The sequence below is a fragment of the Temnothorax nylanderi genome, unplaced genomic scaffold (genome assembly GCF_030848795.1).
Source record: "Temnothorax nylanderi isolate EJ_2023f unplaced genomic scaffold, tnyl_v1.0 TNYL_tig1321_pilon, whole genome shotgun sequence".
Lineage (NCBI taxonomy): Eukaryota > Metazoa > Arthropoda > Insecta > Hymenoptera > Formicidae > Temnothorax > Temnothorax nylanderi.
Genome location: NW_027250383.1, coordinates 1 through 6,120, shown reverse-complemented (window position 1 = coordinate 6,120; position 6,120 = coordinate 1). Strand labels below are relative to the sequence as shown.

The window sequence follows — 6,120 nt, the reverse complement described above, 5'->3', positions numbered from 1 at the left end:
GTCAGAGGTTCTCTATGAATGAAAGAAGAGCGTCGAAGCCCCTGGAACTTGTGCATTCGGACGTCTGCGGGCCGATGGAGGAAGCATCTATCGGAGGCTCAAGATACTTTGTATTGTTCATCGACGACTACACGCGAAGATTGAGTATATATTTTCTGAAGAATAAAAGCGAGGTTCTTGACACCTTCAAAACTTACAAGGCATACGTCGAGAAACATACGGGCCACCGAATCCTGGCGTTGCGGTCTGATAATGGACGTGAGTACGTGAATGAATCATTTAAAGAATTTTTACGTACAGAGGGAATTCAGCATCAGTTAACAATTCCCTATACGCCGCAACAAAACGGCTTGGCGGAGCGTAATAACCGCACAGTTGTAGAGAAGGCACGTTGCTTGCTTGGGGATGCTGGACTTCCAAAGAAATTTTGGGCAGAGGCTTGTTCGACAGCGGTATACCTCATCAATAGATCGCCGGCAAAGCGGCTCCAGGGCAAGACTCCACACGAAATTTGGTCGGGAAACAAACCCGATTTGTCTCACTTAAAAGTTTTTGGTTGCAGAGCTCTTGCGCATATTCCGAAAGAACTTCGTCACAAATGGGATCAAAAGGCAAAATCCTGCTTGTTCTTGGGATATTTAGAACACACCAAAGGGTACCGACTGTACGATGAAGAAACAAAGAAAATCTTTAGGAGCAGGGACGTGGTCTTCTATGAAAATTCAGCAGAAATCGAAAAGACAGCCTGTATGATACCAATTGTCAACGACTCGGAAGAGGTTAATGACAACGCAATGCCAATTGCCAACGACTCGGAAGAGGTTAATGACAACGCAGATTCAGTGGGGGACTCCAACGATCAGGAAGAAAGCTATGAGACGCCAACCGAAGATGATGAAGACAACGAATTAACAGAAGATGATGACGATCATGAAAGTGCGTCGGCGCCACGCCGTAGTAGCCGAACTCCGAAGCCAAGGAGCTGGCTAGATTTCATTACATATAAAGTGTCTGTAGAGCCCACAGGAGCTGAACCTACAAGTGTCAAGGAGGCGCTAGAAGGCCCAAACAGTAAGGAATGGCGCTTAGCAATGAAGGAGGAGCTCGATGCATTAATGAAAAATAAAACATGGGAACCATGTTCTCCACCGAAAGGAAAGAAGATTCTCAGAACGAAGTGGGTCTTCAAACTGAAACAAAATCCTCAAGATGGATCACGACGTTTTAAGGCAAGACTGGTGGCGCGAGGTTACGAACAAATACCAGGCGTGGACTACCACGAAACATTTTGCCCGGTGGTGAGATTCAATACCTTGCGATGTCTGTTTGCTGTAGCAGCCAAGAAGGATTACGATATTGATCACTTGGACGTGGTGACAGCCTTCCTCAATGGCGAGCTCGACGAAGAGGTGTACATCGAGTTGCCGGATGGACAGATCGGCAGACTCAAAAAGGCACTATATGGTTTGAAGCAGGGAGCTTACGCTTGGAACAAGAAATTGGACGAGGACCTGAAAAAGTTAGGATTCACACGATCAGAAGTAGATCTTGGTTTATATATCAGAAAAGAAAAGGATGGAAGCGTAATATATATAGCTGTTTATGTGGACGATCTATTAGTATTTTCGAACAACAAGAAATTAAAGCAATGGATCATTGAACAATTAGAGCAGAAGTTTAAAATGAGGAATCTCGGTCCAGTTTCAAGGATTTTGGGCATCAATGTGCAACGAGACAGAAAGAACAAAGAGATTATTCTTGACCAGAAGAACTACGTAGAAGAAATCCTGAAAAAGTACAACATGGAAGATAGCAATCCGGTTAAGACCCCACTTGACATAAACCAGAAATTAACAAAGGAGATGGCACCGAAGAACGAAGAGGAAGCGGAGACAATGAAGAAAGTTCCGTATAGAGAAGCGCTAGGGTCTTTGATGTATGCGTATCAAGCTACTCGGCCAGATTTAGGTTGTGCGATCACAACTCTCGGATCATTTGCAGAAAATCCGGGAAGAGCCCACTGGAATGCACTAAAACGGGTATTACGTTACCTTAAAGGGACAAAAGACTATCGATTAAAATTCAGTGATTCGAAAGAACTGAAATTAGTAGGATATAGTGACGCGGATTGGGCTGGGGACATAGACAATCGGCGTTCCACGAGCGGATATATATTTTTGTTGGGCGGTAGCGCTATTTCATGGTGTTCAAAGAAACAACAAACAGTCTCGCTCTCAACGACAGAGTCGGAGTACATTGCAATAGCTTTAGCAAGTCAGGAGTTGTTATGGTTAAATAAACTATTGAATGACATTGAAAGTTCGAGCGTTAGTAGCCCAATAAAACTTTACTCGGATAATCAAAGCGCGATAAAGCTTATTCATTCGAACAATTATCACGCAAGGTCAAAGCATTTTGATACGAAATATAACTTTGTCAAGGATAAGGTAAAGGATAAAGTTATTGATTTGTTGTATGTTTCCAGTGAGGAAATGGTTGCAGATGCGCTCACAAAGGCTGTAACCAGCGAGAAGATTAAATTTCTTAGTAGCAGCGTAGGCTTAAGCGCATAAATTTTGTTTAATTAAAAGTTTTTTTTGATAGAGTCTCGAGCTCGAGTGGGGGAATATTGGCATACGATCTCGAGACATTCACGACATCTGTTGTCCGGAACTAGTTTAGTTATTGCTTGGCGTTAGCGTCGCTACAATCGAGTTACTCTTTAGCTGGCGCCCCTCTTGTTCATCTCACTTCCTTCCGAACCTTCGCCTGTGTAACGCACGCTGTACACTTGTCTTTACTGAATATATTATAGTCTTAATAGTAATACGAGTGTTATATTTATTTCTCTCGCAATCGGGCACGTTTTATCCAACAAGATGTATAAAGAGTAGATGCGAGAAATTAACTAAATTCTAAGAGAAATAGAGAATAGATGTGTGATAGAAAGAGATAGATGTGTGTGATAGAAAGAGATAGATGTGAGTGGTAGAAAGAGATAGAAATATGCCGCTTGGTAACAAGCTGGCGGGAAAAGCGACGTGCGCGTGCAAGTCCGATCGTGAACGGCGAGAGTTATTGTTTTTGGCGCGCGGAAGTCCGATCGTGAACGGCGAGAGTCATTGTTTTTGGCGCGCGGAAGTTCGACCGTGGACGGCGAGAGTCATTATTTTTGGCGCGCGGAACTTGTTGCTGGGCGCGCACTAACACATGGCATCTAACAATATGGCATCGATGCTAGATGGCTAGATTACGATACATGTTGGCGTATGCGTATGCTAGATGGCTAGATTACGATATATGTGTAAACATGATATGCGTATGTATAAAACTCTATATGACTCTGTATGAGTTTATTCTTTGAAATCGATATGTATCGGGTCGGTGATCGAGCATGACTTGCTGTGCGGTGTAGCTTGATTACTGTTCAGGGAAGCCGCCTAAATTTGTATGGGCCCCGTACGCGTGCGTGATCAACCCGAGCTCCCATAGATCTTTTCAGCAGTGCTGGGGATCGCAACGGACAGTGGTGTGCGCGTGCGGATAGCCCTGCAGAGGCGGGTGGTTTTTCTCGCTTTGGGGTTATTGTGAATTGCAGTGCGTTCTATATAGCCTCATAAGCATTGAATTTTTATCGCTGAAAGAAGTTTAGTGATAGAAATTAAATTATTATATGTCAATATGAATGTTGGTTTATCTTGTCAAAAGAGGAATGCTAATGTTCAATCGACATTTGAATCCTGATTTAGATGGAAAAAGAGACAGAGAATCTTCCGGTGGAGGAAGAAAGCCAAGATGCGCTGGTCGACTACGACAGCGATAGCAGCGTGGTCACGGTGGTAGAGAGAGAAAGTGACAGCGTAAAATTAATGAGAAGAGATAGAGAAGAAAAAGAGAAAAAGGAGGAGACGGAAAGAAGAGGTGCAATCCCGAAAAAGAAGTTGCCCAAAGTCATAGAGAATGTAGATGTGACCAAAGCGTGGGCAGAGAACCGTCCAATATTACCAATTGGAAGCAGAATGATATACGAAAAGCAAGAAAAATTGGTCGCAAAAATGGATAATTCGATGCAGATGCTGGACAAGATAATGACGAAGGCCACCGAGATGATGGAGAATATGGTGGAAGTCTCCCGTATAAACTTAGAGAAAGAAAAAGTTAAATTTAGACGTTTAGAGGTAAACAATAAAAATACGCAAAGTTCAGTACAGAATGATATAACAACGGTTAAAGAATTAGAAGTAGAGTCTAAAAAGAGAAAATTAAATGAAGCAAGAGTCTGTTCCGCCGGAAAAGATAGAAGTTTAGAGACAATTAAAAGCACTATAGAGGCAGAATTAAACAATCAAAGGTTGCATATTAGAAGAGAATATAAGCTGACGCAAAAATACAATTTTGATCTTTGGATAGATTATTTAAAATCTGAGTTAACGAACAATGATTTATTAGATGTAATAGATTCAAGTATTGAAAGTCCTGAAAATCTTTCCGAGTCAAAAATTGCCAAAAGAAAAGGTTTAGTCAGAGATATAATAATTAATCATTTGGATGAAAGCTATCATAAAAGGATTTTACATGAAAAAGAACCGACAGAAATTTTAAAGAAACTAAGAGGATATAAAAAGAGTGAAATAAATGTTACTCATGCATCAGTACGATCTAGACTCTATCAAATTAAAATGAGAAAAGATGAAAAAGTAAGTGATTTTTGCGAACGCTTTGATTCAATAATTAGAGAATATGAATCATGTGAAGATGCGGTACCTTTAACAGAACAAGAAATTAGATCTGCATTTTATCAGGCTGTGTCAATTAATGTACCAGAGCTGAGAAATGTAGATTTGATTAGAAGACAATCGAATCTTAAAGAAATGACAATAGATTAAATAAAGTCTTTTATGATGCAGTTAGAGGCAGAGAAGAAGAGCGAGAAATTAGAGAAAACAGAGAAACCCGAAATCAGGGTACAGAGGGCTGCCGCAGATGAAATAAAGTGCTACAGATGCAACAAGATGGGCCACATGGCAAAAGACTGCCCGTTAGCAGAACTAGGGGCCTGGTTTTGTTACTACTGTCAGGAAGTTAGAGGCCACAAGGGTGACAGCTGTCCTAATGCCGGAGCCCAGGCGAACAGATTTAGAGGAAAAAGGTATTTAAACAAAACCGTTAATAACAATATAAAGAAAAAGGGTAGATTTGTGCAAAAAGGCACAAAAAGAGTAGATAACAAAGGGAAAATAACTAAGATACAACCAGCTAAGAAACCTAATACCCTATACCAACGAAGACAGCAAAAGAAGGAAAATCAGAAGAAGGTAAATTACGCATGGTTAAATTAATAGAAGATAGAGAAAGTCCGAAAGAGTTAGTCAATTTCATTGTAGATTCGGGTGCAACGGATCATATTGTGAATAAGAATATAATTCTGTCAAATTTTGAAAAATGTAATAATAGAGTTATTAAATGCGCGAATAAGAATGAGCTAGCAGACATTTCAATAGATGGTAAAGGAGATCTTTTGTTGTTAATAAATGAGAAAGAAAAGAAAGTCATTAAATTAACAAATGTAATTGCAACGAAGGAAGTATCCGAAAATTTACTATCTCTAAGAAAGTTGGCTGATGCAGGGTTCAGTATTTATTTAGATGATAAATTGTTCAAGGTCTATAATAAACTGACAAATAAAATAGTTTTTGAAGGAATTTATGAGAAACCAAATTGGATTATACAATTTGAGGTCAAAAATAATAATATAGAGGATAATGATAATGTAGAATGTGCTGTGTATAGATGTAGAGCAGAAATTGTTCCACATTGTGAGCTTCCTGAACAATCGCAAGCAAACATTCAGACCAATGAATTATCAATTTCGGAGGGAGAGTTAGATGAGAGGGATAATGTTGGCTCTGCGATTGGGAGGGAGAATGAAGGAGAGCTCGCAAATGTGAATGAAAACATAGAACACAATACTGAACTCGAGCAAGTCATTAAGTTAGAGGATATACAGACAATAGAGAATATAGAAGAAATGTGTGAAAGCTCAGTAATTGAAAAAGTAAAGAAATTAGAGAAAATAAATGAGGCAATGTTATGGCATGTTAGATTAGGTCATGCATCGTT

General features: G+C 40.1%; 1 pseudogene; it reads left to right on the top strand.

Annotated features, from left to right (window-relative positions):
• The first annotated feature begins 3,567 nt into the window (after positions 1–3,567).
• Positions 3,568–6,112, top strand: LOC139787186 (uncharacterized; annotated as a pseudogene).
• Positions 6,113–6,120: the final 8 nt, after the last annotated feature.